The 26,418-nt window shown below is 35.6% G+C and overlaps 1 protein-coding gene across 1 annotated transcript in view; it reads right to left on the bottom strand.

Moving 5' to 3' along the window:
- Positions 1-1,606, bottom strand: part of LOC103180481 (heparan sulfate glucosamine 3-O-sulfotransferase 1-like) — a 37,575-nt gene extending 35,969 nt beyond the window's left edge. Inside the window, exon 1 of the mRNA XM_007896371.1 lies at positions 1,275-1,606. The gene's annotated coding sequence lies outside the window, so the exon portion shown is untranslated. The remainder of the gene's footprint in view (positions 1-1,274) is intronic.
- Positions 1,607-26,418: the final 24,812 nt, after the last annotated feature.

The raw sequence follows: 26,418 nt of genomic DNA, 5'->3' as shown, positions 1-26,418 counted from the left end.
CACTCACTGTCACACATGAATAATGGCCAATTGGAAGTTGAACATAAGCTATGCAACTATGATCTGGCAAGACAGCAACATCTTCTGGAGAGGAGGACATGGATGAAAATTAGTGAGAGAAAACCCCCCTCCACAAACACACACACACTCACGGCCTTAAATCAGGTCACAATCTGTTTTAAGATTCCATTTAAATTGCTCATTTGATTCATAAATAAATTTAGCTTTAATTCTGTTCACCCACAGAAAGTTGAAGCAATTTAGACAGGTCAGCAGAGTATGAAAATAATGGGCTTTCTTTCACTTTGTTTATTGTCTACTGCACATGTCAAATTTTGAATCTTTCAACCACACATGGATTCAGTCAAAAGAAGCGACACATAGAAGTAGTGGTCCTGGTGATCTGCATTGCAAAAACTTAAAGGTTGGCTTATAGTCAAAGTAGCATCTAGTGAAATCTTCAGTGAAGCACATGGCTCTAGATCCAGATGGTCTATACATTCTATACAATTGAACAATAAAAGGTGTTTGCTTTTTCTTTGATGATCTGCTTCAAAAACATAGGCAACTCCTCAGTGTAAGCATTTCAATCTTTGGACAATATTAGAACATCCCATTAGCAATCACATTCTTTTCTGTAAAGTTGACTGAAAAGCATTTACTATACAGAAGCTTAATCAGAAATCGTATTCAAAAACATATTCTGCTAACTCTTTGCAATCAATTTCTTATGTAAATTGGGAAATTAATGCTTATCAGTTTTCAATCAAGCTGGCATCTGCTAAATTTACAAGATTATCCATCAACCTTACGATTAGTGTACAAACATTATATTGCCGTTGTATGTTTTAGAAACCTTCCATATTAGAATTCAGTTTAAATCAAGTTATAAACTATTAATTGTCTAATTAAATATCTGTAAAGACAAGGAGCTTATATTAAAATGCTGGTAATCTCTAAGATTGCAGGTTCCTCAGTGATGAGTTCTATTTTTGTGTTCTTATACAACAAGGTGGACAAAGTGTTACATTCATTTTCATTTTATACAACTTGTATATATATATAGATAGATATTTGCATACTGCCAGAACAAGAATTTTAAAATATTTAAAAAATATTCATTCTAATATTATTCTAGAATACAAAAGGGTGGTATACAGATTCTAGTCATTTACACATGCTAAATTAAAAAGCAACAAAGTCTATTCCACAGGAGGAACTATTATTAAAATGATATACAGTTAGAAGATATAGATTTTTTAGTGTGTTTTTACCTTAAAGAATGCAATTAGGTGTGTTGCAATTGGTCCTTCAGCATCTCCAAATGCAGAAAGGATTCAGGTGTAGTGCATTCATCAGCTTTAATACCATTCACTTTCACTGCAAGCTGCAGCTTAGGACACAGTCTGGTCCAGATAAAAACATTATCACCAACCACTTCATTATCAATTAATCATTTCCATGATTGTACGGTCATGCAGGAAGAAAAAGCTAATAAAGTAGAAGTCAGCTAAGACGCGTATCGTTCTAGGTTCAGTGCAGCTTAGATTTCCTCTTCTGCTTCTGAGGTGCAATGCTTGTCATTTCACGAATAGCAAGCTTACAACACCCTGGCTAAGGAACCACAAGCACAGCTTCACATTATGCACTGGGAGGAGTTTTGTCAGGTGACAACACAATTTCAAATACTGGTGTTAGCGTAGGAACCTTCTGGGAGATGTAGTTATTTTGCAATGCATTTTTAGCTCATTGATATCATAATATCTTTCCAATCATATGTAATCTTCTTGTTTATTATTCTGCCTTTATGTAACACGAGCATTAGCTGAGATTAGGTTGGCATAGACCTAACATATTATTCCTGCTTATATTAAAATAATGTGACATTTCTTTATAAAATGTACAATTATTTATTGTGATAATACAATTATTTGTGTACTATACTTATAGCATAAAACCCAAGCACGTTGATAGTTTTGACAATTTTTAACAAAAATATAGATGTGGTAAAGTTGGGCGGAATATTGCAAGTTAGCACAATTAGCAAGTTATCCAGGTTTAGGATGACACTCAATATTTCTACATCTCACACATGAAATTAAAATCTTTACAGAAAACGGCAGAAAGAGGTTAATTTAATTTAAGAACTTGCTATTATGGATATTAAGGAGAAACGTGCTGTGCTGTGCAGCTGAGAAGGCACATCAAAAATTCCGAATCAACTCCATGTCAAACCTTAAGTAAGTTTAATAAAAGTGGAAATTTAAGAATATCACCACAACATTGCCAGAGTGAATAATATAGAAACGTGAAAGAATGCAGTGGTCATTTGAAAAGAGAAGGGAGTTTCTCCTGTTATCTGGCCAACAATCCCACAAATAAAATTGGTCATTCACTTTGTAGCTATTTGTGGGATATTGCTGTGTGAAAATTGACTGCTGCCCACAAATACACAGTCACTGCACTTTACAATATATCCTGTGAAACGATTTGGGACGTCCTCCTGACATGAAAGGCGCTATACCAAATATAAGGGTGACTATTTATTTATTATTATTGGTGGAGCAGCGAAGGATGAATTACTTACAAAGAAACTTAGTAGCAATAATCCTTAAATTTGATATAGCATCGTATCACAACGTCAAGACATCTCAAAGTGCTTCAACCAATGTGGGCATAGTAATGACCCATAAACCGTCATAAAGTGATTGATTTTATTTGGGAAATTGATAGCAAGTATACTGGAAGGAATCCTTCCCTTTTCAAAATAGTGCCATCATATCTTCAACATCTACCTGAACAGACAGATGAGACTTCAGTTTAACATTTCATATGAAAGACACTACCTCTGACATTGCTGCACACCCCCAGCACTGTACTGGAGTGTCAGCCTAGATTTTATGAGTACACAGTCCTTACATTGGCCCTGTACCCACAACTGCTAACCAAGAGGCGAGCATGCTACCAATTGAGCCAGGTGTTAAATCTATAACACCCACCCTTTTGGTCGTGTCAGCTTCCCTCGTTTCCACCACCCCCCTAGCTCAGGTCCCGGTCTGCTGTGTGAAGCACTTTCTAATACTTCTCAATACAAAAGGCGCTATATAAATGTAAATTGTAAGTCATGCAGGTTCTTCTGTGCCTCCATCCATTTCTTTGAATGGTGCAGAAATAGCTACTCCTGTTTGACACATCACTCAACAGTTGCCACATTATATGTAAGGCTTGGGGACTCGCTTTCCTATCAAATATATAAAAATATATGATGGAGCTGCTCCATTATTATGCCCAACAAATCAGACCTTGTGAATTTGCTGTTTCATCTTTTTTCCCGCTTAAGAATCTGCACTCCATGCCTTTTTGAATTTTATAGTACTCAAGTGGCTTGTTAGCTGCTTTAGAAGTGGGCAGTAACCATTATCACAGGTGCATCATTATTATCATCTGCACTTTCATTAACAAATTTGGACTTAGGAATTTTGGAGTTGTTATGCAGCCACACATTTTTTTTAAAAATTAGTACACAAGCTTTCCCACATTTTTAAAAACAAAAAAGTAATGTCAGAAAGTAAAAAAAACAGTTAGCTTGAAATAAAACATTTTTTATAGTAATAGTAATATAATAATAATCCTTGCATTTGATAAAGCGCTTTTCAGGTCTTCTAGGCATCTCAAAGTGCTTCACAGAATATACTGTAGTAAATTGACTGTGCCTTGAGATGTCCCAGTGCCTTGGGACGTCCTCCCAATGTGAAAGGCGCTATACAAGTGTAATTTTGTTGATGTTGTGTAATTGTGGGTGAAATGCAGCAGCCAATTGCACACAGCAGAGTCCCACAAACAGTCGTGGATTGAAATGCCCAATTTCTTATTGCTTTTTATTATATATATTATATAGTGTGCCTCTTAAAGAATTATTCATACATAGGCTAACAAGCTAACCTTACTAATAGGTTATTTTAAGAGCTCAAAACAATTTTACTTTGCTTTTATCTACTTTTAATCACACTAGTTCATTTCTAGCTACTGTTGTACTTCACTGCGAGACTGCAGGAGACACAGCTTTGAATTCTATTGGAACCTGAAATATGTGGTCCAAACTTAGTTTAGTTGTATTTACTCTGAATCTCCAATGTACATCTGTGTACTTTCTGCACAGTAACCTGCTCTAACCCCTGTTCAATAGGCTTCATCTAGGTCCTTTTCATGCCATTAGTCACTATAAGGAGGCTGCTCTAGGTGGCTCAATCTTTTATGGGAATAAAAATCAACACCATTTACATGCTCAACATCAGATCCATTACTTATAGCCTTAAATGCATTTTGTAGTGACACTCATCACTTTGCATGGTATATCAGAGTAACTTCACAAGCAGGTTGTATTTTTTAGCCCAATTTACAGCTGAATTTTATCAGCACTCAATGATATTGATTTTTTGCTATAAAATACTTCACAGTACAATGGGTATAATCTTCCATGATGATTCTATATTCAGTTAGTTATAAATTGTCCAACTCAACGCACGTATTCTTATCTCACTCTAAAATTGTAATTAATGTTCTTGTTGAAAAAAAGTAAAGAGAATACAATCATCTGCAGCCCCTGTCGTCCCCCTTCAACCCCCCACTGCGTGTAGAAAATATGAAGAGCCTTGAACCAAAAAATATATGAACGATTTAACTGAGCTACACGACTACAGAAAAAAAGATAATCAACAATAATATGATATGACATTCTGAGACCATCCTGCTTACTTGCCAACCATGGGGTCCCATCGCACACAAAATGCTTTCAGTTACAGAATATACTGTCGATTCCCCGGAGAGATTGTCACATGGATTATTCTTCTGCACTGTTTAAAAGGCCCTCCAAGGCACAACTGACAAGTGGCAGGTAATAAAGAAATGACTATGCAGTGGAGTCTTACATAAAGCAATCTGACCAGCAGGAGTGATGCAGCTGTAAAAATGAATTCCCAGAGGATATCCAAATCTGCGATTCCCCTCATTGTTTTTGGTTTGTTGAAGAGTTAACAGAGGAGTTAACCAAAACAACCACTATTGGATACTATTATATAAAAATAGCTTATAGATAAAAGATTATGCAAGGCATCAGCTTGGCTCAGTTGATAGCACTTTTGCCTCCGAATCAGATGGTCATGGATTCAGGCTCCTATTTTGGAACTTTGAGCTGCAATGCAATGCAATGCCTGGGGGAGTTCTGCATTGTCCTGTCCTTCAGTTGAGACATTTTGTATTTAATATGGTCCCAAAAACATCTAGACGGCAGTTAATGAATGTACTTTAGAAGTATGTGGGAAAATATTAATGGAAATAAAATATGAAGATTTGGGAACATCACAAAACAGTTCAACTTATTTTCTTAAGACACAAAACATCACATAAATATCAATTTCAGTGAATTAGAACACACGTTTTCTAAACATCTTTTCTAAGATGAAAATAGTTGACTTGTGTTTTCAACTGGATTTGCGTCTCACTGGTGATGTCTTTATCATACTTTATTGATGGTCATGTTACAACATTTTGTTTGCAATATTCATTTGAAGACTTGTAGCATATCACAATGACAAATTGATATTAACAAAAAAAAGTTTCAGCTGTCTCAGGAGTCCATCATCAATCCTATTCCTTTTGAGGTGCAACTTTAATTCGTTATAAAAATATATCAAATTCTATCCACTTGTTTTCTCTAACTTAACCTCCAATAATGGTTAGTCAGTCAGCTGATTAAGACAAATTACTCCATGAAAGAAAATAATAATAGATATAAGATCCAAAAGCTGTGTGCAGCCAGTCCAGTTACTTCAGAATAATTTGCCAGCTAAAAATATCTAAGTACGTTGACTACTTCAGAAGCAACTATAATGTAAATACAAGTAGTTTCATGGCAGACAAAACATCTTGCTTCTTATTTTTTTTATTTGTGTGGAGCAGTGGGCACGATTCACAATAGCTAAATGATAAGGTTGTTGAATGCAGTCAATGGTGATTTATTTGAACAGAAACAGTGATTTCTGTGAGATGGTTGTGGAATCTGAATCACTTGAATCCTTGCAAAATGTGCTTCACAATATACAAATAGGAATAATGTCATTGCCGTTGGTCATTTATCATGAGTGGATTCATGCAACATTCCCCAAATTAAAGTGCAATTAGATTTTATTTGGATTCTTCTAAAGCCTAAATATTTTAGACTGAATGCCTGTGAATTTAATTGATAAGTAATGGACTTCTGTGAGGCAGAACAAATGGAATAAGTTGGCAACTCGGCAACCACTTTGGAATACTTGGGAAACAGTGCAGGAACTTTCAATTCAGAGAATATGAAACGTATACTTCTTGAATGTTTTGTACATTAGATTGTATAATAACAAATCACGGATAGAACTTTTTCAAATAATTTAAGAGTTGAAAGTAAAAATGCATAGAGTAAAATATATCTAGGATTCGGTCACTGGTGCCAGATGTAAGAAGCTAAAAATGGAAGATCGTATGGTTAGTATTCTGGAATCAAGAGCTCAAATGGATTGAAAAGCCTTCTTCATCCAAATCTCTTGTGTGATCTTAGTCCAATTAACAAGTTTTCTTTAGAAAACTAAAAGTACACTATAGCATCTAAAGGGACCCATCCTCCACCACATGATGTGATGTGCGTGGCATAGTTCAATTTGGGTTCTAAAATAATAATAATGATAATTATACTTGCATTTGATATAGTGCGTTATCACATTGTCAAGACGTCTCAAAGCACTTCACAGGATAGCTGTAAAAGTGTGACTGTGGATATTTTGTGGCTCAGCTATGCCAACTCTCTGCTTATCAGCCTTCCCAACTTTGCCCTCCACAAGCTGCAGATCATCCAGAACTCTGCAGCTTGTGTCCTCTCCCGCGCCAGGCTCCATCAGACCCCATCACACCCACCGGCTCCACTGGCTCCCCATCCTTCAGAGGATCAAGTTCAAAATCCTCGTCCTCGTCTTTAAGGTCCTCCACAGCTTTTCCCCTCCTACGTCCCCCACCCAGCCCGCCCCACCATTGGCGGTTGGGTCTTCAGCCTCTCTGCCCCACCCTCTGGAACTTCATCCGACATTCCATTCGTCTCGCTCCCTCCTTGCCTCCTTCAAGGCACTTTCTCTTCGACCTTGCCTTTGGCCAACCTCCTACCCTCTCAGCCCTCTCCGTCCTCCCTGATCCCAACTTCCTGGCCCCCCCACCCCCCCCAACTGCTCGGGTCCTAATCCCTGACTGTTCAGCTCCCTATAAGAGGGATGAATACATATAATTGTAAAGGAATCCAGCCAGGGCAAAATTTTCATATGACTTGGTTTTCATGCATCAGTCACATATAGGTGGACATCACTGTACATTAAGATCAGTAGAATAATAAAATTCTCAGAACAATTATCTAAGGTTGATGAGATACAGCTGAAATATTTAAGCCATTGATGTTGCAAAACCTGATGCAATCTGACACGAACAACCGAAAGAAAAGGTGTAAGTACCTCTTCAGCACCATTATAAATGTCATATATTCAGCAATGAGTCATCTTTTCATCTACACAGATACAGGCGTTGACAGAACTGTGGAATGTATAGAAACTCTAAATCTATCAAGAAAGAAATTCTCTATTGGCTCTAATAGTGTTCACAGCCATAGATAATGAAACCAAATTTATACTTCCAAGAAGAAAGAATACAATTAGCAATATCTGCTTTACACCTTGGTATTATTACAAATATGTTTGCCCTCTTCCTCCTCACTGATATTGAAATAAAAGGGGTTTTACATTTCCGCAAACTCACAGGAACATTGGAACCAAAACATAATAATAATCCTTGCATTTGATATTGTGCCTGATCACATTGTCGAGATGTCTCAAAGTGTTTCACAGGATTTACTCTGTGAATGATCCAATACTCAATTAAGGTCCAGGATGGGAATGTTAGAGAAATATTACAAAACCTCTAAAATAGCAAGATATAATGCAACTTTATTTTCCATTGGTCACTATTGCAATATTGTTATTTAATTGAATCCAACAAGTTTTGTTCGTTAAAGCTTTAATCAGATTCTGGTCTCAACATCACTGTATACAGTTCAAAGGTCAAGTCTTTCTGTGCATCACTCATCGACAAGACGTGCAAGGGCAGACTACTCACTAGAGGCAGGGACTCATTGCATTCAGCTCCCAATAACCCTGCAAGCCAAAGCCCTAACGGGTAGCGTGATCCGAGCTGGACAAGCAGCGGAGAAGCTTGCCAAGCAGTGCTCTCAATGGCAGGCTGCATTCCTTGAGAAAGAGAGTGCGCATTCCAACAATTATCTCTGGAATTTCTTTCCATGTGTGGGTGGGATGCATGGAACTCACAGTTTGTTTGGATCCTCTCAAGCATGGTGATGGATTTCCACACGTGTCAGACACCTGAGCAACCAAAACAAAATCCAAATGCAAACACCTTTGAAAAAATAATTAACTTTTATGTTATTTGTGTTTATGATGCAACAAGCTGATAAACAGACTCATTCCTAAAGGACACGTAACCAATAAGAGAAGACAATGTCTAATAATTTCCTGTTAGAGTCTTCAGAACCTTCTGTTACATTGTCAGAATATATTTGTCTCTGTAAACCCAAATGATAAAATGTTGCCAGAATGTAGTGCTTCCAGTTCGGCTGAAAATAATGTACATTACATTTGTTATGTGGTTGGAAAAAACTTTCTGTATACTGGCACTTGAAATCTGGTTGAAAGCTTGAACAATAAAAACCGCAATCACACGACAATTCCCAACATATACAAAACAGCCTCTAACCAAAGGACAATGGTGGAGGGTTTTACTAATAATTTCATGTTGCTGTGGCAACAGTTATCCACCGAAAACCTGAATCATTGACAGATTAAAATAGTAAGGCTGTTGATCAAGTGATAAATGGAGCCTGTCCCACAAAATTACTGTATAAAGAACATGATATTGCAGCAATCAAAATTTTACCGACTTATTATTTGTGCTTTTCAACCTTTTTCACACTTTTCACATGCACGCAATTAGTCCTTTTCTAAACATGGCAAATTGGACAGCTTTAAATGTTCACAGTTGAAAGTCACAATTAGTACGTTGAATCTGGATAATGAACAGCAAAAATTGGACCCCATTGTGTCCTTTAATTGAACTCTGCAATGTATTCATGAATGTCTTGACCTTCTGGGTACTTAAACATAAACAAACTTCTGCTTGATATTTTATTTAAAACCAGCCTTCGCGTGCTCCATTAAAACTGAGGTGTTTATCCCAAATCTCATGGGCCAATGTTGAACATTAAAATCACTTCTAAGCAAAACTCAGATTATGTAACTACAGAAGTTAGGGTCTTTGGTTATCCTTTTACATTCACAAATATTTCAGATTTGTGACAGACTGAAATAAAAAAAGTTTCAGTCAGTAGTCCTAGTTATGGCAGTGTCTGACCATACAGTATTTATATTCCTAAAGTTTTTTTTTTGGTTGACATTCTACAATCCTATGCTGCCATATCACGATTGTACAAAAGAGCTGTATTTGTGGCTCCTATTATCTCCCTTTCTGCAAATGAGATCTGCACTGTCTTTGAAGGTTTGAAAAGTGCTCTCAACTTTGTACTCGAGTACCTTGAAAAGATCTAGATGATTTGGATAGGATGAAAATAGCAAGTCATCTACTAAAGCAAACAAAAATTCTGAATGGTTCAACAACAATAGCAAATTGCATTTATATAGCGCCTTTCATGTCATGGGGACATTCAGGAATAATAAAAATCCTTGCATTTGATATAGCGCCTTATTTGCTCTCGTCTCCCTTTTACATTTAATGTAATTTGCTTTGATTTATTTTTGTACTGACTGTTGATGCCTCAGACAAATCGAAGGAACCTGTTCTGAAATGAAAGGTAAATAAACAAAACTATCCGTTGCATCTTCTGCTGGAAAAGTCATTCTGGAGATATGTAGAGAACAGAATATTACTTCCATTACTAACCTAACAATATTGATGAGTTGGAAGATGATCAAAAATATCTCAATGAGCAACTGATGAACAATCACCTGGATGATAAAACATGACTGACATTTAAATACTGAAGATAAATTAGCATTACTGGAGCTCAGAATAACAATGTCAGTAGCATTACATGAGAAAAAGTGAGAAGTGGCAACTTTAACTATGTGAGAAGAATGTCTAAGTGGGGGTTCCTGCAGTAGAAAGTCTTTCCTACAGATTTCATCAACCAATGCTTAAATGTGTTGGATTTTGCAGATTAAAGACTGGTGGAAATTCAATGGTCACTAGCTCTTAGACTGAAGAATCAGAATATTCATAACTCCGCTTACCAAATATCTGTGGACAACTCTATCAATAGAAGGAAAACTGATGTTTTTTCCCCTAATGGAGTCTTAGCTAAGAATGGAATTTAGCAAACTGGAGCAACACCTAAGAGATTTAGACTGATGCTTTGAATCCTTATATACTGCAATGCTTTAAATCTTTAATGGAGTGAGGTTTGGCGTTCAGAATTCCCCCATTTAAAGTGGTTGATTTACTGATTACTAGATTCTGAAAGACAACAGGACGTTTTAAATTCCCTGAGGCCAAAATTAAGAGAAATATAAGAAGGATGAAGTAATGGGATCATCACAACTGTAAAGTGTAATGTAAAAGGGAGAAAAGATGTATCACAGAGGCTGATAATTTGCAAAGATTCAACCATGCATAACAGGTGGATTCACATGTTTAGCATATGGAGGAGCAGTTAATGATTTAAGCATTTTGATGGATAGTTAATACATAATATTATTCTGTTATTTGTGATGATGAAGTGAGAACTATGGAGCATCTTATATAAATGTGACTGACGTATGTAAGTATAAGGATTATGTACATATTAATCTTGAACTAATCTGGCTTTGACATTCTTATTTTTATTTTTCAAACTAACCCACAGAAAAGCAACTGGTTATTGGAACAAAGGGGTACAAATTGTGACCAGTGATTGTTAATTAAAATTAACATTAATGAAAACTGATGTTAATTGAAACATAGATGAACATTACACCCTGTCAGAGTTCCAGTGAGCATAGTGTAATTCAATTTACCGGAAGGAATCCCCACTTGGATTGCTTATTAAGGAATTATGTTTGAAACTGCCAATATTAGACCCCATTGTGAACCTGGAGAAAGCTCAAATGTTAGCAAATATACTAAAAAAAAGGATACTGAAGGATTGGTTACAAATTAGGAACATAGACAAATAAGAATAAGTGGAGGCCATTCAGCCTTCTATGAAGCACTTTGAGATGTCCTTCCGATGTGTAATGCTATATCTAATTAAACTATTATCCATAAGTACTTCACAGAAATTAAAGTAGAGTGTGTATTTTATGGGTGAACATGGGAGTCAATTTGTGCACAGCAATGTTCCACAAACAGCCGTGAAGTGAATGATCAATTTTACCTGGGATTTGTTGGCCATATCTTTGGAGTATAATGCAGTCTACCCAGTCTATTGTCATAGCTAACTAGCTCTTAGACTTCAACCCAGTTATTATTCTAGTGAACAATCACTGGACACCCTAAAAGGCTAGTACATTCTTCCTAAGGTCCTTCAAAATGGAAGGATTATGACGATTGGGTTCATCCCCTCAGAGCTCAAGTGATAATTAAAGACTTACCTGTACAGAATAAGACAGTATGCATTAGCCACTGGATTGCACCGAATGGCAGTATTCACTTTGCAGAATTGTTGGCAATATGTTGAAAATAAGTTTGGGATCCCATGTCCCCCTTTTAACATTAAAGGTGCCATAATTTTGCTAGCCGAGGCTGTCGAGCTCAGAAAAGACTCAAAGAATAATTCTTTGCTCTTGGAAGTTTATATCTCATAATCAAATTAATAAATGACCGAGTAATGGTAGTTCCACCATTACTCGGGAAATGTTCCAGCCAGCAAAAATCTCAGTGGGCTGACAGTAATTATTATTTATAGAAAATTGTGTGAACAATTACGGGGAAGAGAGAAATTAGACAGGCTAAATCAGAGCGAAGGAGAAAGAAAGAGAGCGAGGGGGTGAAGAAAGAGCAGGAAGGGTTATAGAAAGAATTTCATCATTTTTATTTTTATTATTGGATATCAATGATAATAATCCCTCAAAAAAAACAATAACAAATTGGTCATTTTAATCCACGACTGTTTGTGGGACATTGCCGTGCGCAACTGGATGCCGCATTTCGCCCACAAATATACAGTCAAATCACTTTACAGTCTATTCTGTGAAGTGCTCTGAGATGTCTAGAAGACGTGAAAAGCGCTATATCAAATGCAAGGATTATTATTATGATTATAATGTCGTTGCAGAGCAAGGTATATAGGAAGCATTTCAAAACTGCACAAGAACACAGAAAATGTTTGGTAAAAGCTTATTTGGTAAAATGTTTTGAGTTCCCTGTAATCATATTATTTATGTTCTAGCTATTTTTAAGATTGTCAACCACTCAAAATTGATTTTTTTACTATACTTCAGCATCGTTGTGCAATATTAGCCAGTTTACTTGATTAAAAAAGTAACATAGTTATTGTTTTCATGTCATAACAAAATCTCTAATACATGTTCAGAATTATGCTTTAATTAAACAATTAACTTTCGCATGGAATACTGAAACTGAAATTCCCAGCATACATAGGAAGGCCACTAAGCAATTAAAGGAAAATAGGCACACATCAGTTTAATAACCCTATAGTCACCTTCTGTCCTGCTTTGGTTGCCAAAACTGTATACAGTACCTTATTAATAGGCAATAAAAACTAAATTGCTGCAATTTAAATGTTGTACATTGCAATGAGTGCATAATAGGAGATTATCAAGACTTTTTGATGACTAAGCATGAGAATAGGGAGCTAGCAACACATATTTGTGAGACAAATACAGGCACACTCATCTGGCCCAGTTGCATCTAAACCTCTTGAAGCTCACAGAAAAGAAGTTTAATGAAAAAAGCTTTAGCAAGAGGCTACCATCACTGGATAAAACAAAAATCTCATTTAGAATTGGATAATCAGATTTATATGCCTTTTCTCCTCAAGCCCTCTGGTTAGGAGAAACCCGTTGGTGGTATTTTATGTCATCTGTGCTTCTGTCATTGGATGAAACCATCAGAACAATTTTTAATTTGAACTATATTTCTATTATTTCATGATTTTCTTATTAACAATTGAGTGAAATGCCAAACAGATCACCTTCCTTGTGGCCATGAAAATACTTTGTGTGAAATGATAAAAGATTAACTTGTATGAAGCTAAAGGCTTGCTCATGCACAAAGCTCATTCTTGCATATATATGAACTCTCAGCCCTAGATATGGCAGGCTCCACCAACATTAGAACAGGAGAGAGGAAAATGGTTAATAACAAGCTGAGAGGTTAAATCAACTAAAATCCAGGGATTAAAAGGGTAAAACATTTGTAAAATTTATATATGGGTTAATGGATACCAGACAATAATCTCAGTGAAGTATTTATGTGACATGATAAACCATAAAAGTGAAGTTAGAGTGGTTCCAAACAATCAAATCATGAAAGAGCTTACTGTCTAAAAACAGCTTCACAAATTTGTTAATAGATTATAAAATATATTGTGCATTTCAGATTGGTTATTTCTTGCAACTTTGATATTTGTTTGTCAAATGTGGGTGTCATGAGAAACACTCCACTTTCCAGTGCAAGGCCATCTCCAGATAAATATTGATTGCTAGGAATTCAGTGAAAGCATTGATGATATTATTGGTTTAGTGGTAAAGAACCTGTTCAGTGTAGACATTATTTGCAGGAAGAGATGTCACAATAAAAAGTGTACAACAAAATTGTAATAAAAGAAAACTCAGGCAATAATTACATCATAGGGTGGATCAGTCAGTTTTGATGGACCACCAAAGTGCAACATTAGTTATGGAAATATTAATATTCCCTTTTATTTTAATTGGTATGTGTTAAGAAATTCAATTTCAAAATAGATCACAAACTTTAATGCAATGATTCATGCCTACCTCAATTAATATATTCCTGTTGAGTTTCTAAATGATACAGAAAACAGGTAATATTGAATTATATCAGTATAGTTAATTCTATAGCAAATTCGCAATCAAACTCTGCACAGAGGATGTCTCATACTGCTTGACAAACCCAGTTAACCGCAAGACAAAAGAGCTAGGTTTCACGTGATTGGTTATATCTGATCCATGATATGTTCCAATCAATGATGACTGAAAAAAATGTAACTAGAAAAACAAAACATTAACAGAAGTTCTACTTGGAAGACTTTTTATGGAGAATTCCTCTTCGACCATGCTAACGGCCAACTCCGGTGTTAAGCACTCTGAGACGCTACCCTGCGTGGAGGACGATATATAAGTGCAAGTTGTTTTTTCCACTAGTATGTTCAAAAGTTTTGCTATTCTTCCTACATTGGCTGTGGAATAACCAATGTATATTTTCACAAGCTTAATGCAGTGATTAATGATTACCTCAATTATTGCAATAAGCACAGTGATGTGTTGCCACATGTTTTGGATCCTCAGCTGACTAAAAATGCGCACAACGTCATTCTCACAACTGTAGCATCTGTGCACATGAATTTAAAATGTATCAAGGAAATTGCTGAGGTTTATCAAAATTTCACTTTGCATCACCATATTACAGATCAATTCAATTATTTACACAACATACAAATGATCTGATATAATTGGTGAAAGTGATACACACGGAAATGTATGGGCAGCTGTTTAGTAAATCCTTTAAGGCCTTACTAAAATACTATCAAGCCCTTAAAATCTGAATCTTCTGCTTATGCTGAAACATCATTTCACACTTGGGCTGTAAATGCTTTGTTTTTAGGAAAGTAGGGCAGATTTTAAAATTAATGCTAACTCAGACACATGTTTGAAAAACAATTGTACAATTGTACTCTATTTGGAAAATAACTATAAGCCAATTTTTGAATATTCCCCTTCAATCATATTGAGAATGTGAGGACAAATATTATAATACAATACAATGATGAAAGAGTAAGCAATGTACCTATCAGCGATACTAACTTTGTGGGTGTAACTGTGCGCAAAACTACTGCAACTGCATTAAAGAGGGGGATCTCTACCCTATTTGGAAAAATATCAATAATGAATTCACAATTAAAATTCTGTCAAGTCTTCCAAACCACTGTCGATGTGTTATAAAGAAATCCACCTTAAAGCATTGCATTTTTCAACACTAGCGGAAATGTTATTTCTTCTCTAGGTTTCTCAATAAAATAATATATGTCACCGTAATCTATGTTCGGAGCTGTGCCGTAAAACACGGATTTGTAGTAAAGAAAAATAATGAGTATCTGCTTTGTTTTTACGCAACAGAATCCCATGGAACCCTTTTTTTAGTGCACATGCAGAAGCGAGGTTCACTGATGTGTATTCAGCCAGTACTGAGTTACAAAATGACTGACAGCTTGAGATTGTATCCACCAATAAACGAGATGTCATTCTTCATTGATATAAATTACATTTAATAATTTTTTGTTTCATTTTCTCCTAAAGGCTGGGGGTGAGTGGGTCCAGTTCTATGGTTCTAAGTGCCTCTTATTACCATTCTAAATACCATTCTACATATGTGAGCTTAGAGATTGTCAATAGGCCACAGAAGTCAACACTTAGCAACCAGAAGAACCCTTTTTCACTCTTCCCCAAATTCATACATCGAACCATAAATAATTGCGAAATGAGAAGTGACTATTTTATCCAAAGAACCAATTTCTTCCACAGGTTGTGTATAATTTCTGACTTTAAATTATTTATTTAATCATTTCAAAGAAATTCATAATTACTGGCAAAGCTTCCAAGACGATAATGCTTTTTGATATTTCTTCCTCATTGCTCCTCAAGGAAGTCTTTTAGGAAACTCAGGAGAGCAATTAGTATTGCAGCACTGATCTCAGAGTGGGCTTTATGGAGATTTAAAAGCGACAACCAGTTGAGAGAAAATAAAACTGAAAATATGTTCAGGTAAGACTAAAAAAGAGCACAGGTTAAGAGAGGTGGAAGAGCAAGATTAGGGGAGATACCAGAAGACATTCATTTCAACAGAGGATAAGCAACAAACAGAACAATTCCTGGGGAAGATTATTGAGACTGGCACAATTGATCCTTTAAAAACTGGGAAAGTGAGAAGGTAAACTTTCTAAATAGAAAGTATTTTTCATCCAAATCTCCCTTCTGATCAATGTTGTGATGTAATAAATCCACGCCACCCGGCGTGGAGGGCTCTATATAAATCCAAGTTGTTGTTGTTGTAAATTGTGTTTTACAGATGACATTTTTATGGTTTTAACAATCAAGCAGCTATTCTATTCTTATTTTTTTTAGAAAGAAAACTCCACTTAATACACTAAAGATGTTATAACTGGACTAAGTATAATATCTTGACAGGTGAGAAAGAAGTACTCCCTTGCCTCCTTCAAGACCCATCTCAAGACCCTCCTCTTCGACCATACTTTCAATCTCCCTGCTTGCCCCCCCTGCCCTCCACACTCCCCGACCCCGACTCCCAGCTCGGATCCGAAACTCGGTCTGTCCAGCGACTTGGGACGTCCTCCCTACGTGAAAGGTGCTATACAAATGTAATTTTGTTGTTGTTCTTGAGTTAGGATTATTAGTTTAATATGATACTATTCTGAGTGGAGTATTGAAATAATTGAAACAAAAATTATCTGAACAAAAGGCTCAATACAAAGGTCAACCAGTGTGATTAAAAGATGGTTCTACATTGTGTCTCGAGTTCTTTTGAATCTATTTTGTATAATCTCAGTAAAATCGGGTCATGTGTATCCAATTCATTTCATGCACTGCTGTAGCTTCACAGTTTTTTTGCTGAGGGAGATTGAGTTTCAACTCAATAGCTTCATCAGATTGTTGGCCACTTGAATACCAATCTGCTAGATGCACGATACTTTTGAGGCAAATGCTGTACTTCATGGTTATAAAGCATATGACATTCCTTTTTGCTCCAGTAAGCACTGTGACTTGAAAATACAGAATTCAAAATGCATAACATCTTGTGTCTCATTGTATTTATGTACTTTGTTCTTTTTGTGAATGGATCAGCAGTTTCAAGACATCTATAGAGTTAAGTGAAAAGACCTTCAGTTCTGTGAACAATGACAATTAGTTTGATTACTGATTTCTCCAGGATTATTACGTAGAAGAAAAGTTGTATTTTTAAAATTATCTTCCTGCACAACTTCCACCATGTTGACACCTAACCCAAATTATTACGATCAATCTATTTAATCTATTCAAATGGAGGATAAGAAGAGGTGACACGACTAAATTGAAATTCAGCAGAGTCAACTGAAGAAAGGGCTGGAGAAGTGTAGTGGGCTACTTTACTACTGATATAATTAGAATTATTGACGGTGCAAGTGACTTTTTGAGGTGCAGGAATATAAATACTGTTTGAATTTAGCAAGAGTTCGGCATCGGTGGTGGAGTAATAATAATTATTATTAATATTCGATATTACTCAGTCTAGAATTAAATGATGTGAAAAAAGCAATCATTGAATCTGTTACGAAAAGTCCCATATTTCAGCCCAATAAGTTTAGCATTATTGACAAAATTATGGAATGTAACTCGATTTTTAACATATATATTGAGTAATGTACAGCACTTATGTATTACAGGATAACACTTTTTGTCATTGGTAATTCAGTAAATCTTCTGTGATGGGCATGATGACTAATGTTACTCAGCAGAAAATCACTGAAACATCAGAGGTACTGTAGCTTCCAAACCTTAACAATAGCAATAGGCTAATTAGAATCAATTGGCATTATTAACATTATTAATAATACTTACATTGTATATAGTGACTTTCATCTCAGGAGTATGTCTCAAAGCACATCACAGGATACACTGTGAAGTGTAGTAACTGTGTATTTTGTAGGGGAACACGCAGCTAATTGCAATGTCCCTCAAACAGCCATGAAGTATTAGATATTGCTCATGTGATGATAGGGGGCAGGAAACAGGCATCTCTTTGAACAAATGTGTGGTTTAGCAGAATCTTACAGATAGAAACAAATTTTAAGACACCTCTGAAACACCTCCTCACCCTTTTCCTTTGATGGCGTCAGCATACAGCTACTTGGTGTAGTGTTGCACATATATACAAGATATGCAGTGTTTTGATAGGCGATGTTTGTTGGGTAATTCAGCTATAATTTTTTTTACTTATTGGCATTTTGTAAGACTTACAATTTCATTCTAATGAAATCTCTGATCTGATCAGACTTGGGTGATATTTCTGTTTGATATGCTCTAGATTTGTCCGTGTGTTCTTCTGGGATTTATACAAGGAAGAAAGAAATCAATAAGGTGTTAATCAAAAAATGAAACCAATATCAGGTAGAACTAGTATTGATTCCATTGCTGTGGTATACAATTCGGCCCTTTGCCTGCAACAAGAACATAGGAGGGGCTGCTGTTACAAACATAAAAAAATTAAGTCTCTGTGTGTATGTAGTGGAAGGAAACAATGCATCTAAAAAGTGAACAGTCTGAAAGAAATTACTAAAGTACTTAATCATTGTAGGCAGTGTGTTGTTGTGTTTCCCATACTTGTGACCTTGTGCAATAAATTTCATTTGCCTTGACTAGGAGAGAAAAGTACCTGACCACAACCTCATGGTAAAAGTAATGGGGATTTCAAAGAAGAAAGATGATAACTAATCAAAGGGATGTATTTCTATTTCAACGAAGTGAAGAAGTGTTCTAGTATTTGGGTACCTATTTAACTGCTAAAGTGTCTAATCTTTTCCATATATCTGAATGTAATTAGACGGATCCACATTGACAGCGAAGCACACATTTTCATCTCGCAAACAAGCTAACATACAATGGCAGCATATCTTAAGGTTCTGCATCTATAGAACAAAGTATTACCAGGTGTTACCTCCTGATCACTCTCAACAAGGACAGTAAAGAAACCATTCAGACAAAATCCATCAAAGTGGCTAAGTCTGCAGTTGAAATAGAATGTGGCAAAATTTAATCTATTGATAATATAATTAAGCCAATATAAAAAGAGACTTAATTAAAGTGATAACATATGGTGATGTGTGGGATGACAACGATGGTGATAAGAGATAAAAGGTTAATATACGAGATTTAGCTAAAGACATGTATTCAATACTTTCTAAAAGGTATTGTATTTTTTATTGTTTAGATAACACTGGGTATTGATCAACATCTCTTCTGGTCTGGCTATTTCATAATTAAGACAATGTTGTGCAACTTGAAAATTCAAAAAAAAAGTTACAAGACCACAACTCAATCATAGTGTTTTTTCGGTATGAGGAAATGCACTCACCAAATTTTTTTGGTAAAGTCACATTTCAGCACTACAAATTGAATTCAGAGTAAGCTATTATAGTCTCCATTACTGCACAGAAGCACCAATCTCTGGGTGAAGAAATTGCTATTCTTCAGAGTAGTTGTGGCAAATTGCAGAGGCACAATATTATAAACAGCAATCAAATAAATACTAAACATATCATACTAATAAATAATCACACTGATATACTAATAAAGATGTGCCTGCAACATAAAACCATTACACTATCTGATAAGAGAAAAATGATGAAAGGAAACAGCAATGAAGTGAATCTTTTCTGTGGACCAACCTATATAGAAACAAATGGAGCATATTTGAGACAGATGAGAGAACTCTCTAGATTAAAACAGGATTCCATTGGAGTCCTGTAGCTCAGTGGTTAGAGCACTCGCTTTGCAAGCGAGAGACCTGAGTTCAATTCCAGGCAGGGCGAAACCTTGGGCAAGTTTCCTTACTCCACACGCCTAATAATAATCCCTCCAAAAAAACAAAACAATAATAAATTGGTCATTTTCAATCTACGACTGTTTGTGGGACATTGCTGTGCGCAATTGGCTGCCGCGTTCGCCCACAAATATACAGTCAATTCACTTTACAGTGTGTTCTGTGAAGCGCTTTGGGACGTCCTCCCGACGTGAAAAGCGCTATATCAAATGCAAGGATTATTATTATTATTATTATTATTAAAACATATTAACATTTAAAAATATACTGTATCTTTTATTAAAATATAGAAAAGTAAAAAAAAAATCAATGCATTTTAGGAAATGACCATATAAATACACAGTTCAAAGCATCACAATACCATGTAAAGATACTTCATACAAGAGTTTCACTGATATCAGGTTACACAAGAAGATGTATAATTTCAATACTTTATTACACAAACTAAAGGATTGCCAGTGAACTATAATATCTGCTTTGGTAAATCTTTTTTCAATTTTGTTACATCAGTATTTATTTGCTTTATATTGCGCTTCCACTTATCAGATAGTGTAATGATTTTATCACATTCTTATGGAATGTGTAAGAATGGTGGCTGGGGGAGAACATTGATGATAATTGAATGTATTACTTGCTTTGCACCCATTATTCGATAAGTGGTCGGAGGCTTTTTCTGCTTCTGTTTGCTTTACTCTTACATGATCCTTTCCATTGCTGATGTCCACCCAGAACTGTTTTACCAGTGTGTGGATTGAAGGATCATTGCATGCAAGTGACGGTAAGTTGTGTATAAACATACAAGCAACAAATGTCTATTTGTACATTGTAAAAAGCTCAGATTGATACAGATGTTGAGTTATAGCTGCAGGATTTCTTGTGTTTCAGGCACAAACATGGAAGTCTTGACAGTATTGCTGCCAGAAAAATCAAGCACCTCTGTGCAGGAAATTATGTGAGCCACTGGTCATTTTCTCCTTTTCTCCATGACATTTAGCTTGTTGTATGTCATGTCATGACACACATTAAAGAACAAATGGAAAAATGGCAATGCATTTTATAGTATTTCCTATGAAGCACTTTGGGACATCCTCCTGACATGAAAAGCTCTGCACCAAATGTTAAGGATTATTATTATTTTTTGTTACCTTGACTCTCATCGAGTGTTGCTGAATTTCAACATGTTTCCACCATGTCTGTATATGTTACACTAGCAGGCTGATCTTTTCCAGAGACAGGCTTCTGCATTTTAATTGCTTTTTTTTATTGTTCTGGTACCATGCAGGTGAAAAGTCAGTGTCATAAACATTTCTGCCCTTACATCTACTCAATTATTTTAGTACCTTTGGATTCATATTATCTGAAGCTGGTGTTTTATGAACCTTCAAATACTCCAGCTTCTTAGTGACTATTTTATGGGTCTCAGTGATTATTTTATGGTTAACTTGTATTTTCTCCATAAATACTGATGCATCCATCACATTCTCATCTCCATTTCTCCTTCAGAAAAGGACTTGCCTGAATGTCACTCAACCCTCGTCGTATTTTCCAGATTCATTCCGTTCAGCCTCATAGAATATATATTGCTCTGTTTTCATATTTGGTGTCTTTCCATAATTCATTGTATTTCCTCAGAGATATAGCATAGCATAATTCCCATTGTGGCCATCCATGCACTTGGAGCTTATCTTGTTCAAGTCCATGGGTGGACTGACTAGATGGGATATGGGGAAATCTCTGAGGGCCCCCGTGATTGGCTCCCAATGCTTAACACCCCATGCAGCCTAATTCAGAAGTTCCATTCAGCTTTGTCTTGTTAAAGTCAGATTATCTTTTATGTTTCACCACTACATTTTGAATCTCACAGGATCCTGACACGATAGGTTCCTGATATGACCAAAACGTGATTGTATTTTAATTCAAACAAAGATTCACCATTATATTTAATAGAGAAAAGTGTATTTATTTATAATTCATGGTGGAACCAATTTGTAATATTGCTTAAGGATTATTTTCAAAAAATAATTTTTCCTCTTTAAGGAATTTACTTTAGTGTATTTGCACTTTGCATGTATTACATTTCTGATTTTGAGTCTTTAGAGATTCCAATTATTCAATCTCCAGCACACAGAGGAAGCCAAACATAGCAGATGCTGACATATTGTCTTTGCCTCTTTCATCTCTAGTATAGTTCTTGGAGGTCATTTTTAATGAGTCCTTATGAGCACCTGAAAAATCAGGTGCCTTCATTATGTAGCAATTAGAACATTTAGAAACTGAAAATTAATTAAAGAAACTGCATTCATATCAACTGCTTGGCAACGCTGCACATGAGTGTCTGATGCATAATACTGATTATAGTTCTTAGGGGGATATTATTGTATGAATGGGTTTGAATATCATTATTGTAGCAATTTATTTTACATATCTTGCATTTACTTTGTAACTTATGGATATAGTTAATGAGAGAAAGCAGGAATGTATTGACTTGAATTGTATATTTAGCTGTACATGGCAACTGAGCTTGATCCAACCGTCAACAAATGAACCAACTGCTAGAAACATTCTGGGCCTCCAAATTCTTTAGAAGCAATAGTTTTCGGTCACGCACCTCCCGTTATCACTTTGTTTAAAGCCTTTTTCATTTGCTAACTTTTTTTTATCTTGAAGGGCTTTACAGCGCATCCCATTCCAGCTGTAAACCTGAACCGCTGTGACCCTGTGTGTGTGTGTGTGTGTGTGTCTGTCTGTCTGTCTGTCTGTCTCTCTATATCTATGTGTGTGTGTGTTTCTCTCTCTGTCTCTACCGTGTTATTTCTTTTTAAGAAGTAATTTTGGTGGATAAAAATCATTAGTAAATCAACTAAATTTGACTCATAAAACATTATTTATATACCTCATCAATGTACAACTGATTAGCATTTCCTAGAGCTCTAGTATTTGCAGGCTATCTCACATGCATCATTCATCAGGTATTGCAGAGATTATGAATAACATCAGTATATCAGAGAGGGTTGATGAAATCAAATAGTGAGATGCCCTGGGTCATTCTGAGAGGTTGTGGAATGATCTCTTTGTACCTTATCTTTTGTCCCTATGAATTGTATTGAACACTTTGCCTCAAATTTGCTTGCTATGTTCTTATTATCCTTCTTTACGTCCGCCAACCCTCTGTTCATGATGTCTTTTCCCAACTAATCACACAGCTGTTTCAAACCACTTTCCCTTCATTAATTCATCAGGTGATTTTTGGCTATTGACACCTTTAACTAATACTAATACTAATCCTTGCATTTGATTTAGCGCCTAATCATGTCTTCGAGACGTCTCAAAGCGCTTCACAGAATACACTGTAAAGTGAATTGACTGTATATTTTGTGGGCGAAATGCGGCAATCAATTATTTAACAGAGGAAATTCTCATGCAAAGAATTCTGAGAATGCTCCACTTCACTCCTGTTCATAATATTTAGCAAACCAATTATTGCAGAACACCTTAACATACAGTAAATGAGACACTTGACTCCTATAAAAAAAGAAATAGGTCACCTTATCAGATTTGCTCATTGGAAATTGAATATCTATGCTCAAAATGTTATTTCATTGACAAAGTATCATCGTGAAAAGGGATATTGCCTGACAAAGCAGCACTATTTGGTCACTTATATACTCATTACGGGTGTCTCCGGCTGTTATTTCACTTAATATACAAAACAAAATCTACTCTGTGTTGTAGCCATGTAGTGTGAAAACGTATAGCAGAATTATACTATAGTTTTGATTTATACAGTATCTTGCTTGAGTGAATAGTAATAGCAGAGACCAAATACTAATAGCAGAAACAAAAAAGCTAATAATAATTTTATTCTACAACTACCAAGGAAAAATAGTAATTATGAACAAATGATATCAGATTGCCATCACTGCAATTAATGAAGCTAAGCACCCTCCAAGAAAATTCTAAAATGTCTATTGTAAAAAAAAGTTCTGTAAAAAGAAAGCCGATTTTGTGTATTCATGAAGCATATGATATGCAATTAAAATTCTTCTGCTCTTGTTTGTACTGGATCATGTTCTGGTTTTACAATTATTGCACGGATAATTGAATCAATCCATCTCTTTCGAAATTTTAAATTTCTATGCTACTAGCTGAGTATCATAACAAATAAAGTGAAATTCTGTTCATTGAATATTGGATAATTAGGTTTATTGAATAGGATTTATGAATCCCAAAGCATTTGCACACCAAGTCAAAGAATGTAGATTGTTGGAAGGATGCCACAGAACCGTTCAGAGGAATTACTGAAAAGTGGAGTGACTGTATATGTGTAGGCACACACAGCAGCACAGTTGCGCACAGCAATGTCCCACAAACAGCCATGGAATGAGTGACCAATTTATTTTGGGGAATTGTTGGCCAGGACACTGGGAGAAACTCCCAATCTTTTTGAGTAGTACCATAGAACCTTTAACTTCCACTTGAACAAGCAAACGGCACCTTGGTTTTACGTCTCATCTGAAGGACAGCACCTCCAAAAATGCAACATAACCCCAGCACTGCATTGGAGTGATTTGAAGCCGCAACCTTCTGAATCAGAGGGGAGAGTTCTACCACTGAGCCAAGCTTACACACAACTGACTTACTCTACATTTCTCTTCAGTTTTTACTCTTTTTAGATCTAATTACTAATAATTGGTGATATAAATATGTCAAGTAAGAATAATCATCGGAATGTGAAAAATTATTGGGTTAATAAACGGTTTCTTCTGACAAATACAGTAACTTTAACAATATGCTCTTCCAAGGGCATTCAGCCTATGATTGACTGAGGTTAGTGGCAAATGACATTTCCATTATGTTTGTATTGTTACCAATCAAGGAGTTTTAACCTCCACATGTTGCTTCTCTAGATTTTCCATTTCAGGCATTTGACAAAAGACTCTTTAGATCAATCATCAGATAAATGTGATTGCAAGATTTTTTCAATACGACTTACGTTAATTTAAGGCATATATCATCTCATTAATGCTCAGTGTTTTGATTTGAAACAAAAGATTTTTTCATTATTTAACCTTTACTGTTCAAGTCACAGCATTTTGCTAAACTTATGGCCCTGTTTATTCACCAGGATGAGAGTTCAAATTGGTTAACTTTAGGGCAAGTTGATAGTTGCCTTTCTATTGAAATAGTCAAGTCACATCAATCTCATTTGTCTCACCAAGCATGTTATGGATATTGGGTAGGTTTTCTGGAAGGACTAACTAAGTACCTAAATGTATCTATCACAGAGCTTACAGCTCAAAGGTTGCTTTCACTGACATGCAGACAATTCTGACAACTCGCTGACAAAGGACACTATTTATCTCCATGTTTCACAAACACCTTCAAATAATAACCTTATGATCTCACTTATCCCAACAATTTATTACTACCTGTCACCCTAATTGATTTAAAGGATAAACTTTGAAGAGTTCACTTCCCTAAACTGTAGCCAACTCGGAGTTGTTTTTATACTGACCTCTTAAATTAAAGATGATGACCAAAAATTGACCTGAAAAAACAATTAAATTTTTTTTCAATTTAAAACAATAAGCAAATCTTAACCACTGGTATCCATACAGACAAAGCCTGAACATGTGGCCTGATGGCTACTGAACTTGCCAATTGTGGATCACAGCATTTAAATGTTGGTTAACTGGCTACAGTTAACAAAATAAACTGAAGGAAGAATAGGTCAATTTTACATGTTCCCTGCAGTCTACAAAAAATGGATACCACTTCACTGAAATTAGATTTATAACAGTTCTAAAGTGCAGTATATCTGATTCTTTAATATTAAAGGATGCATGAACTCTTTCTGTCAGAGCTGATATTCCTCAAAAGCATATGTAAAACTTTATAGATTTATGGAAGAATATAATTTAATTATTTTTCCATGGATTGTGTGTACCACTAAATGTGTCAGTTGCTGAATCTCACATCCTGTAGCCCCCATTCAAAATCTCATTACAGTATTCTCTGGAGAGGAAGCTGACAGCTTCACACTGAACCATCACTACTCCCTCTCAGACTCTAAGTGAACTGTTGCTGTAGTTCAGACCTATGCCTAATTAATTATGAATTGCTTGAAATATGGCCCGAGGTACACAATGACCATGAAGGTGCTGTTGTTGGTTGGATTACTTGCAAACAATTAGCATATCTTTCTAGTTTTGCCATTCACAAGTACTTACAAATTATATACTGTTAAAAGTATTCTCTGAAATTGGGGCATTGCCAGTGATTAAAATATAAATTGTAGCTTGTAGGCTATTTTCCTAATTTGTACATTATCTACATGTTCTTGCTTGTGGCAATTCTAATATACTGTGATTATAATGGTTGTTAGTACCATTGAACTCATATATGTTGCCAAATGTAAAAATATAATTACGCATTTTGCCTGTTTGCCATGTTATCTAATTTTATTTTTGTACATTACAACAACAACAA

The sequence above is a fragment of the Callorhinchus milii genome, unplaced genomic scaffold (assembly GCF_018977255.1).
Source record: "Callorhinchus milii isolate IMCB2004 unplaced genomic scaffold, IMCB_Cmil_1.0 Scaffold7, whole genome shotgun sequence".
Lineage (NCBI taxonomy): Eukaryota > Metazoa > Chordata > Chondrichthyes > Chimaeriformes > Callorhinchidae > Callorhinchus > Callorhinchus milii.
This window is presented reverse-complemented; position numbering and strand designations above follow the sequence as displayed.